The following is a 13,097-nucleotide window of genomic DNA, read 5'->3' on the forward strand; positions in this document are numbered from 1 at the left end:
CCTTTCCAAATCAGCTTTTATAGTGAACTCGTTTGTCATAGGTAGAGCCTCTGCTGCCAGCAAACGTTCATAGTTTCGACAGGGATACCTTTTAACCATGTTTTTGTCCATTGTCCCATCCAATTAAGAGTGTGATTAACAGAATGAATTCAAAATATGTTTTCATATTTTGTATTTCTTTTCCTTTTTCTGTTATTGATAAGATAAAAAGCCATTGTCCTGGTTTGGTAGCCAGCTATTGACAATGCCATTCACTGGTAATAATCTAACCGAACAAGCTGGCTCGTGATGAGACCCCTTGTCTTATAATTCTTAAGCCATTACCCTGTTATGGTATGCAGTATTGGTAATGTCGGTTAAACTATTTCCCTATGATCATGGTAAGCAGGCTTGTAATAAGACCTCTTATCTTTTATATCAAAATTTTTTAGAATTACACTCTGAGTAATCATAAACTTTGGTGAATGGGATGGACAATTTTCTCCTTAAGAGTAGATGGATGACAGGGTAAGAGTTGAAGATGCTGAAGTTGGATTAGCTTCTATCTTGATATTGATAACTTTTTGTGACCAATTTGAAAACAGAAAATGATTTACAATACTTTTAAATTTTGAGAGGAGTTCACAAAACTTGAAGTGTGGTTTCAGAATACAATGATACCTAGTTTCCTAGAAATTATCCCTTTGGTTAAGACTTCTATTATTTTAAAAGCAAATATCATACTACTTCTGTGGATCAAGTTTTCAAACACAGCAAAGGTCAATGGAGGATACCTTACAACTTTATTTTCTAAAGATCCTACAAACTACAAAACTCTATTAAACTAAAAAGGAGAAGGGGTTACCTCCTCAATTAAAGAATTTCTTTAAGATAAGGCCATTAACAAGGAGAGAATCTCTCAAACCTGATAAATCTTGCAATATGAAGGTCGAATGGCCTATCTTCTCACAGATCTGAAATGGTCCAAGCCACATCTTCTGGAACTTGGTGTGTTTTCCCTTGTCCTCATGGGCTTTGTCCCATTTCAGAACTAAATCACCGACTTGAAATTGTTTTGAACCGGATGAGACTGAATCAAAAGCTGCCTTGATGATTTACTGATGTTTGGCATGAATAACCCTGGCTTTTTCTCTTTCCTCTTCTAGTTTTAAGATTTGATCATGTCTAAGCTGAATAGAAGAAGAAGGACTTTCCTCAATGAACTGAACTAGGGCTAGAGAAGGAAGAACAAGATTTGTGGGTAGTACTGCTTCTTTTCCATACACAAGGTTGAACAGAGAAGATCCTATAGAAGCTTTCTGTGTTATCCTATCAGCCCATAATGTAAACATTAAGGATTTGTGCCAGTTTTTATGATTCTGTTCGATAGTTCGCTTAATGATTTTGATCAGATTTTTATTAGTAGACTTTGCTAAACCATTACCCTGGGGATAGTAATTAGCAGAATATTTCAATTTAAATCCTCTTTTAATAGCGAAATCAAACATAGCATTGCCTGAGAAGTAAGATGCATTATCAAAAACAAGAGCATTTGGGACACCGAACCTGGTAATGATGAATTGATCTATGAATTCAATGATTGCTTCAGAATTTGCTGTCTTCAAAGGAATTGCCTCAACCCACTTAGTAAAATAATCAGTAGCGGTAAGGATATACTTATGTTGTTTGGAAGAAGGTGGAGTAATTTCCCCAATGATGTCCAATCCCCATTGCCAAAATGGTTGTTCAATGTTGACTGGTTGCAGAGGGAAAGCTTATTTTCGTTGTCTTCCACTAGAAGTTTGACAATTGAGGCATTTCCTTACATACTCGTGGGCATCTCTAAACAGAGTGGGCCAATAGTATCCAGCATGAATAATTTTGTGAGCTGTTGTGTCAGCTCCAAAATGTCCTCCTGCTGGTCCATCATGTAACTCCTGCAAAACCTTTTGTGCTTCAGGTTTCTCAAGGCATCTTAATAAGATTGAATCATAATTCTGCCTAAAAAGCACATCATCAATAATTGTAAAATTTTTTGCTTTTAACCTAATGGCCCTTTTGTTTTTGTAAGACAGGTTAGGAGGTGCATAACCATTTTTTAAATAAAAGATTAAATCTGCATATTGAGACTCAGAATCAGTAACACTTATCTGGTTAACTTCTTCAGTTTGATCTGTATCACTTGATTCTGGAATATTGGATGCTCCTGCCAATAACCTGCAAAAACCTTGGCCCCTAACAATCTTTGCTGGCTTAATTTCTAAGTCATACTCTTGAAGCGCTGTGACCCAGTTTGCCCTTTTTTCACCCAATTCTCTTTGGATTAATAGTTGCCTAACTGCAGGGAAAGGAACTATAACTTTTGTGTGGGTTTTCAAAAGGAAGGGTCTATAATGTTTGACCGCTTTAAATACAGAAAAGGCTTGTTTTTCTACCTCGGAGTAATTCAATTCAGCACCCTGAAGATTTGAACTAAAAAATGAAATGGGTGCTTCCAAATTGTGATCGTTGAGCTGCGTGAGTACTGCTGCATAAGACGAGGTGGATGCGATAGTGTATAATGTAAAATGATTAGAAAAATTGGGAGTATTTAAGGCTGGGGCATTGATTATTGATTGCTTGATTAAATCAAACGCTTCTTTTTCTGCTGATCCCCACTTAAAGACTGAATTTTTCTTGACCATAGTTTGAAGTGGCAAAATAATTTGAGAAAAATCTGGAACAAATCTTTTAACAAAATTGATTTGGCCTAAAAATGACTGCATGGATTTCTTATTATGTGGGAAAGGGATTTCAGAGATTTCTTTGATCCGATCAGGATCAATATAAATGCCATCTTTAGACACAATAAAGCCTAAGAGCTTTCCTTGGTTAAGAGCAAAGAAAGATTTTTTAGGGTTTAGAGAAATATCATATCTTTTGCAGCGTTGAAAAATTTGATTTAGATCATGCAAATGATTGGACCTCTCTTTAGAGAATACAGTAATATCATCTAGATAGACGACTACTGTTCTATTAATCAGCCCTTTAAAAGCTATATCCATCGCTCTTTGGAATGTCGCTCCTGCATTAATAAGTCCGAAAGGCATTTTCTGATATGCATATGTTCCCCATTTTGTTCTGAATGTGGTTTTAAGCTGGTCATCAGGATGGACCAAAACTTGGTTATATCCTGAGAAATCGTCTAGAAAGGACATTAATTCAGAGCCTGCTACTGATTGGAGTATTTGCTCCATGGTGGGTAATGGGAAATTGTCTTTTAAGCTTGCTTTGTTCAAATTTCTGAAATCAATACAAATCCGAATGTCGCCATTTTTCTTTCTGACTGGCACCATATTGGAGACCCAGTTTGAGTGTCGGACTGGAAAAATAATCTTGGCTTTCAAGAGTTTGTTAAGTTCAGTTTTTATTTGACTCTCTAAGCTTAGATGTATTTTTCTTAACTTCTGCTGAATTGGTTTCTGATCGGGAAGCACTGGAATGGTATGCTGGATAATAGATGTATCATAGGTCTTCAAATCATCATATTTCCAAGCAAAAATCTGTTTATTTTTCCTTAACAGTTTAATGAATGCCTCCTTCTCTTCCAAGGAAAGTCCTAATCCTAAATTAATCTTTTGAGGAGTTTGCTCAGTGCCAAGATTTATCAACTCAAACCTTAGGGTAGAACTTTGGAGCTTTGTATTAGTCACAAGTTTAAACCTGTCTTTAATATCATAAAGATCCTCCAGCTTTACCACAGGCTTAGGGATTGAATTTTCCTGAGGTGTTTCTCTCATTTGAAAGTCATGCTCATTTTCCTCAATAATTTGATTATCCTAGGACTTTTCAGAAGTTAAGAATTGTAAAATATCCTCATCATGGTTGAATACTCTCCAATTAGTGACATTGTCGGGAATTGATGGCCTAAAAAGCAATTCTACTGAAAATCTATCTGGGCTGTAGTCTTCAGAAGGTAGGAGCTTGGAAGCTACATTGGCTAGCAAATCGGCTGCCGAGTTTTGAGACCTAGGGATGGAGGAAATATTGAATGCCGAAAAGTGTGAGGTGAGTTCTTGTACTAGTGACTGATAATGTTTAAGATGATTTGAAAGACAATGAATTGTATTTCTCACCTGTTTGATAATAATTTCAGAATCGCCGAATACTTTTAAATACTGCACTTTAAGGCCGATTGCTTTGTACAGTCCTTGGACTAAGGCTTCATACTCGGCTGTATTGTTAGTGCATTCAAATTCTAGCCTACAGCACAGCATTGTTTTTTCTCCTTGTGGATTAACCAAAATACATCCTGCTCCTGAGCCCTCACTAGACTTGGACCCATCGAAATATAATGACCAAAATAAAGAAGTATTAACAATTTTATTTACAGTTTTCTCAGTATCATTGAAACATCTAGACCTATTTGTTTGTGAAAAATTCTCAATCTGAGATGTAAAATGATTCACTAAGAAAGGGGATGGCTGGGCAGTAAAGTTACCAAAAAATGACTCAGATGAATAATTCCCCAAAATGTTGTTATTAAATGCTACAGGTTGGTTTTCTTGCTCAAATTCAGTAACTGTATGGGTCATATGTTTTTCTCGATCAATCCTTATTTGATTTGGCTTACTCTTATAGGGAAGCCACATATGTGACCAATCAGTAGAAATATACCCATGTAGTTTTTCAGACCAATCCCTACTCAAGATTAAACCGTAAAATTTAGGTATATCAGCTATTAGGATATCAATCCTTTGTACTACTCTGGGATCAGCAGATAACCTGATAGTTACGGAATTAATCTCTCCCACAACCTGTACTTTGGTCATGTCCAACTGTACAATATGAATAGCAGACTTTTGGGGTTCAATGTTCAGTTTGGAACAAACTGAAGCTGGCATTATGTTAGAAGATGCCCCTAAGTCAATCAAACAGTTGTGCAGGTTTCTGTTGTAGATCTCATAGGTTAGAAGGAAAGGTGGAGTATGAGAGTTTGGTCTATCTCCAATCAGAACCGCATCGGTAGCTTCAACCATACCAGGAGGAGGTTTCCCTGAATCATTAGCAGCTTTAGCACTGGGAAGAGGTGAAGAAGGAACATCATTCAATTCTTTGAGAAGCAATTTCTGCTGATGTTTTAATTTACTAAGTTCAAACATAGTAATGTTTGCTTTAGTTTTCTTCATGTCATCAACAATATTGTAATCCATTGAATCGGATACCACTAATGTTTTAGATGTTGAAGGAGTATTAGAAGTTGAAGGTTGGTCTTGGGGAACTGCTGCAGGTGATTTCTTTGCAGGTATTTTTTCCTTTGTTGTAGCAGCTCCTGCACTCCTTTTCTTTGACGTTGCCTGAACAGGTTCGGAAGTACTTTTACTCCTAGTAGTGACCGGGAACGCTTCTTCTTCATTATCGGTATCGGAGTTGGGGAGTATAAAATCCCACATTCCATGACATTCAACTACTTCTTCTTCAGCATCAGTTGGTGAGATTGTTTCCTCTTCTTCTTCTTCTTGCTCTAAATCTGCATTAGATATGACATTCGGTGGCTTTGATTCAGTTTTCTTATAAGTCCTAAAGGGTCTTTTGGTTGAGGTTTCGGCTACCTGTTTCTTTATTTCAACCATTTCATTTGACAAAGTTTTTAGGACTTTTTGCAAACCCTCCATGTCATATGGGTCTTTTGGGGTTTTCTTCCTTGAGTCATCTTTAAAAGAGACTTTTTTGGCTTTTCTATCTTCCATAGCAGCTTTCTTTTCTAGAGCGTTAATACGTTTCTCCACAGCAAGCGCTTCTTTCATGTTTTCTGCTAAGGTAGGTTTCCCAGCCCTATCTACAAAAATGGCTATATTGGCAGGTAGGGCGGTTATATACCATTCGCTTCGAATTTTTTCACTTGGTTTGGAGGCCGTCGGGATTTTATTCAGGAGTTTATTGAATCGAGCATTAAATTCCTTAATTGGTTCCCTATGCTCTATCCTAAGATTGGAGAGATCGTTTATTAGGGTAGCCAAAGACCTATCATCTCCATATTTGGTAAGAAACTGCTCTTGGCAAGTGTTCCAACTGGTAATGGAACCAGAGGGTAAAGAAAAATACCAGGATCCTGCTGATCCTTGCAAGGTGTAAGGGAAAAGTCTAACAACAACATCTTGTTCTGTTACTCCTTTCAAGTTGACTGCCAACATGAAATTATTAATATGTTCCTCAGCCTGGGTCCCATCATCTGGGTTAAACTTGGGTAGCCATTTTTCAGGTGCATCTGGTAATGCATGCAATGGTGCAGGCATGTTGACTGCACCAGGCCTGGTCCATGGATCTGCCATTGTAATAGCAGTAGTGGTTGATACTACTGTTGGAATTCCAAATGTCTGGGAAGGAAATAATGTTGAGGAGTGAGCAGGTTGGGATGTTAAAGCTCCTAATCCCTGATGAACAACAATATGTAATGGGGGAGTGGATGGTTGACTTTGCAGAGGGGAAGATGAAATGGAGGATGTGGATGAAAGCTCTTCACTGTCAGATCCTTCAGTATGTTTCTTCACCTTTTTCCTTTTGGGTAAAGGGAACTCAGTGGGTTCAATACCGAGCTTTTCGCTCTGAAGTCTGGTGAGAGGGTGAGGTAAATTGAACTGCGAAGTCGCACTGCTTTGTGATACCTCAGATTTCTGTGGTGAAATCGAGAAGCTCTGAAGTTTGTGGATAAGAGACTGGACTTCAGGGGATTCAAGACTTAATTGTTCTGGAGTATGATGGGTTTGAGCAGTGGTAGTTGATTCCTCTTCTTCTTGTTTGGATACTGGAGAACCAGCATGCAATTGGGAAGTTCGAGGGGATACGGAGGGAGAATTACTCTTAGAATGGCCTGCAGATTTGGGTTTGCTTGCCATTCACAGTTGAGGCCCTCCTTCTAGCGCCAAAAATGTTGATGCCCCGAAAATCGTTGTATCAACATTGGGGGATAACCACCCGGTTCGGACCTTAGTACAGCTCCTTTTCCGTTTGGAATGGTGGCTCCGACTGGGGATAATGGGACCAGTTTCCCAGCAATGAATAAACGGGATGAATGGATAATTGATTGACTAATCTAATGATAGGCGAATAGCTAAATCTATCAGCAAAAATAAAAGAACTATTACTTATCCCGGGAACTATTAAGCTTTGAAGTGTAGCGCTTGATGATCTGTGTCTATGGACAGGCATATAGATGACTCCATCTAACAGACATGGACATTAATTCATTCAAGGATTACTTTGCTTAAATAGTTAAGCAAAGCGATTAAAGCAATATTACTACACTTGTCATTTATATCATCGACACATATATGATTAAAAGAAAAGCACACCATAAACATCCAATAGTGGAAGGAATACAGAACTGCTGTTAAAGCACATACATATATTCGATAATAGCAAAGATAATCAAATAACAATTCATATGAAAAGAATGAATTCAGACATAGATATAAGTACCATATGAGCTGCTAGACACTCCCAATATCAATCGCTACTTGAGATTCTTCCTTCAACGCAGAAACACTTTCAAACAAAGACAATAGTGCACAATTGCATAAAAGCTTCCTTGTCAAATTTAGAATAACTGGTCCAGTTTCATAAAAGAATATGGCTGAAGCACAATAGTGCAACTTCAGTCTTTAAGTCAAATACAAAAATTTACGACCCTTTCCAAAACAATGAAAGGGTCTATAAATAATTAATTAATCTAACTATCTAAGAAACTGAAATCCTACTTAATTGGTATCAATTGATTTTGATCCTATTTTCTCCAGCAATCTGGTAGTCGGCGGCATGAATCATCAAGTAGGTTGTTTGCCTTTAAATCTGAGCTGACTTATCGCAAGCATCGGCTCCAATTCGGGTGGTCTGTTGAGGCAAGAGATGAGCTGGGCGGCATAGGTGGCATCCTGAATATCGGGGATAATATACCCGATTGCATCCGTAAGGCACTTGAGGGCGGCTCTCTGTGTGTGTGGTTTTACCAAGAAGAACCAATAGGTGTCCCAGGTTAAACTGTTAATTCCAGCGATTAATCTCCCCTTTTCCTCTAGATCTGGATAACATGATTGCTCCAATGTTTTCATCGTTGTCAATTTTCCTGGTGTGCATTGGGAAATCATGTTTGATAAGTAGAGAGTGTTATTGACTAATTCAACTAAATTGCTTGAAGTTGATTTGCATCTTGAAACTTCCCTCTCTGCTTTCATTAACTGGGACTGCCATTCTGTAAAGAGTATGTCTTTATGTGCCTCTAAGATTCTTGGTAAATTCGCCGCTTGTCCTTGATCAGTATCTTGCCAGTCGAGAAATGCAGCTATCGTTTCTTCAGCTTGATCCAATTCAGTCCTAGTCTTGTCTACTTTATTACTTATGGATGCCGTTAATTCACATAGTGGCTCTGCCTGGGCGATTTGTTGACATAGAAGCTTAATTTGGGCTATCAATGCAGTATTTATCTGTAGTGCTTCTACTCTAAATTCAGCTATTTGTGGAACGCCCTTTGTTTTCTGGAGTTGTGCTGATAATTGAGCAATTTGCTCATCTTTTGTTTTCACCATTTGCTCATTCGCTGCCTTCAATTGTGCCAATGCCTATGATAATTCTTTCTGCTTCTGGATTGCGCTGTGGTCAATCCTTTGTTTTTCTGCCTGCAATTGTTGAGTTAGTTGATTGTTTAATTGCTGTTGCGTCAACAATTGCTGCTCTGCCTGCTCTGCTTTCTGCTTTGCTTCAGTCAGCTGTGTCTGTAACAAGAAAATTTCCTGATCCTTTGTTTTCAGCAAAAGACTCACCTCTGATGCCTTATCTATTGTCGCTGCCGAATAGGCTCCAGCATATTGTGACAGTTTTGTCAGGTCATCAGAGGGGTCAAATTCCTCCTTCCAAACCACATTGCCCGTGACCGTCTGTTCTGGGAAAAGGGAAGGTTGATCAGTCCTTCCTCTTTTCCTTTGTCGTTTAACTATAGCTTTATGCCTTGGGCTGTAGAAGACATCCAAGGGAGGAATCTCTTCTACTTGCAAAATGATTTGATCGGAGGGATCTCTTGGTATTATCTCTACCTCTTTTGACATGGGTGGGCTGCTGGTTCCACTCAGAACCTGTGGTGAAGTGGTTTCTTGTGTGTTTGTTTCCTTCGAAGTTTAGGTGTCCTTTGAACATTCCAAATCACTGATAATAGAATCAAATTGCTGCCATTCCTGGAGAAATTTTGGGTCAATATGAGTATCTACGTTTACTTCAGTGGTGGTCTGTTTCTGCTCTTTCATCTGGGTCTCTTCCTGCACTTTCTTCTGCTCTGTAGCCTGAGTTTCCTCTTGTGGCTTTTCTGGTTCTATTGTTGTAACCGGAGGCTCCTTTGACTGTTGCCGTTCAGGCTCGCTTGTCGAAGTTGTTGGGGTTGTTGCTAATAGATCTAGAGGCAGAGTTTGCAACCTCTGTTCTCTAAGTCTGTTAAACTCAACCAACCCTTCATCTTGATATTTCATTCTAGCAAATGCCTTAACCTGCATTATTGACTCAGCGGAGGAGAACAGGTCATCAAACATATCTTCTTTATGATCAAATTTTGACAACTTGGCCTGTTCTAGTGAATTATAGGCAACTTTGCTTGGATCAAATTTCCTATTAGGGAGAGTTGCCAGAGTTAATGATTTAATCTTCGTAGCTTCTTTTTCTGCATGTTTGAGATCATGCAAGGTATAGACACCGCATCTCAAAGGAAAAGAGGGCCAGCCCTACTTCTTATTTTTCTTGAGAGTCTGTGTAACACTCTCAGCAATGATCTGGTAAGTGATTTCCCTTGCCAGCAGTTTATCAGGTATGTATAAAGGGAGGACATGAGGTTCGGCTTGGCTACCGAAAACTCTTATATAAGTGAACTTCTCTTCTCCGAACCACCTCCCTACTGCTGTTAAATCAATCCCAGCTTGGTAGGAAATCTTGGGAACATGTTTATCAAAAATAGAATAATAAATAGGCAACATAAAGCCATTGCAGACTTAATCCAAATGGTGCTTATAAGAGGATTTCCATAATTTCTGATGGTATATGTGAATATGCATGGGGTCTTGTGGCGTCCACCTCCAGCCGAGCACGGGAAATTCATAATTAAAACACAAGGTATCTAAAATATAGGCACTGTAATAGAATGGGGGAATTATCCTTTCAGAGATGCGGGTCTTATTCCTAAACTCAAGAATAGCTGTGGCTAGTTTATCTGAGAGAATAGTGGCCCAATCCATTATTATACTGTTGCATGCCGCTTCCATTAAGGGAACCATTTCTATAGTGAAATTAGAAGAATCATGCAATCCCCACAATCTACACATCATTATTCCAGCGTAGCAATAAGGAGAAGTCAGGGAATCAACCAAGTACTTACCGAAACATTCATGTTTGTGCTTTGCCGGATTTTGTCTCCAATCCCGGATGGGTTCGGATTCAACTTCGTTCTCATTCCGGAATTTCTCCAGGAACGCCTTATTGTATTTCTTCTCTGGCTCAGGCAAATGATACATTTGCCTTAAATCATCAGCCTTGAATGACCCGAAAATTCTCCCGTCTCTGGTGCTGAAGGTTCTATCCATGATTGGAATTTCCTCAATTTCCCACTGCACTACATCTGTATATGGAATAATTTGTTCCCTAGCTGCTATCCAATGAAGGAAGGAGTCAGCTAAGTCCTTTAGAGTGCCATCAGATTTCCGAGTTGAATCTGCAGTAGCTTGTACTGTTGTCACTTCAGGTTCTTCGGCTTCAATCAAGTTGTAGGTACTTTGCCAAGTAGTTTTGCCGAGACCAGAACATGTAGTATCCGAAATCAATCCTTTCTTTTTGTTTGAGGGTGTTGTGGGGAAAAGTATCCAACACGGAATGACCCTATCCCACTCTAAGGGTGATAGTTCCTTAGCAACAGTCAAAGCAAAGCTATCTGAGATTACTTCTTTATGACATGCAAAAGAGGAAAGGAAGAGATCCACTTACCGATGTCTTGCGCAAATGGTCGATCCAATCTTCTCTCTTTGCTGCTTGCTCCCAGCTCCTTGTCTTCTCACGGGCCCAGCTACACAAGATCCTGCAAACAAGACGAGAAAGGGAAACTACAAGAAGCATGCATTCATAATTGATTCAAGGATTAGCATAAATCAAATACGCAAGTAAGACAATACATCATTGAAACACATGCGAATAGAAGAACCTCAAATGCTTTATTAATGGAAGAAAGTAAGGTTCAGGCGGTGATACAACCATAAGAGGCCCAATCCAGCATCACCTTCCCGACGGAAAGAAATCTCCTCTTCACCTCCCTCAAGCAATCACCCAATACTCTCAACTGTAAACCAACAACAATTCTTTGCACAAAATTCCGGCCTCCAGATCCCATGGGATGAGATCCTTATATAGAGTTTTGGAGTGAAGATAAGTCAGCTTGATGTGTGACTGTTGTCCTCTTCAACCCTAGTTGTTCTTTAGTTCTTGAGTCCACTCGGAGATTCTACCTTCCACTTGGAGTTTTAGAACCTCCTTACTCATCATTAGGCGAATCTTCTGATCCAAGTGTCAATTTGGAAGCTTCCTGAGCACTGGCACATTGAGGAAAGATTCCTCCACATGTCCAAACTCGCTCAGCACAGGTAGCCTTTGATGAAGTTGACATTCAACGCAGGTACACCATGGAGCAGTTGACATTCAGCGCAGATGCTCAGTGGAGCAGCTGCTTTGATCCAAAATTGACCTGTTTTTGAGTGTTTTTCAGTGGAGAACTGATCTGAAGTGCTGTGGTTTGCTGACCTTGTTCCTCTAGGGGTAGGAACAACATGTTTAGGGACTTTGGATCCCTTAGATTATTGACATTTCATGCTCTATGCTGTAAGGCACAAAAATGTCTATAACAGAGGGATCAGCAACAGTTTGTCCTGTGGCTGGCGCAACGGAAGCGGCTGTGGTTTTCTTAGATTTCTTCCCCATTTTACTTGAGTTTTCTTCTTTGGATGAATTCTACACAGAAGTGAATATAAACGTAACACAGAGAATTGGCAATGAAAACTCCAATATGGTGAGATATATTGATCAAATGCGTGATGAGAGAAAACTTTTACAATGGCCGCAGATACAATCCATAGGAAGATTTTAGGACTTACAATTTCATTAAATGGCCGTTTAAAACCTGCCAATCCTTAAATGCCCATTATACCATTAATCGGCTGAATGATTCGTTTAAGCGTGTTATAGATGTTTTGGCGGTTGAGCACAGGTGAATCATTGCTTGACAGATCAAGCTTTTAATATGAATTGATCGTAATATCCCTCCATTTTAACGGCTTTTTGAAATCTGCGCTTTATCGCAATCGGCCATCGGGGAAAGCTTTAACCTCTTATATTGACACCTTCTGAAACCCCGATCGTCGATAGCGATATCGCATCGCATCGAGAGTATTGGCATTACATGAGACATGGATAGTATATCGCCGATTGCCGATAGCAATATCGCATCGCATCGGGGGAATGGTCTGGGGGCGCTTAAAGAATGTGCATAGAGTATTGCCGATAGCCGATAGCGATATCGCATCGGCGGAAACCAATGTGCCACTTACTTATGTTCCTTATGTCATTGCGATATGCGATCTTGCGATCGCTTTATCGCAATGATAAAAGATTGATTTAATTGATCAAAATGGGTTTTTCAAAAAGGTTTTTTATAATGTTTTTATTTGGTTTCCGGACCTTTTTAAATAATACAATATTGATACCAATCAAAATCTAAAGGGACCCATTTCATATGATAGTTTAGTGAATAAAAATGATATGAAATGGGGGGTTGTTGTAGAGCACAACATAACTACATAAAATATTTGTCAAGAAATCAAAGGTATATGAAGAGATACTTAAGATACTCCATTTAAAATAATTTAGAATGAGGACTAGAACTATTACATAAATATTTAAACAATGGATGGTAGATGCACCCAATAAAAATGAAGGATGAGTATTGGAAGTTAGAAACTAGAAGAAGGCCAATAAGATAGAACTAGAATCCTTTATTGGTACTCTTCTTGCACATGGAAACTTTGGCAAAATGGATCACACAAATAATATTTAGTTGATAAGGGGAT

The sequence above is a fragment of the Pinus tabuliformis genome, chromosome 6, assembly GCF_031772625.1.
Source record: "Pinus tabuliformis cultivar Carrire ecotype Pingquan chromosome 6, CPIR1, whole genome shotgun sequence".
Taxonomy (NCBI): domain Eukaryota; kingdom Viridiplantae; phylum Streptophyta; class Pinopsida; order Pinales; family Pinaceae; genus Pinus; species Pinus tabuliformis.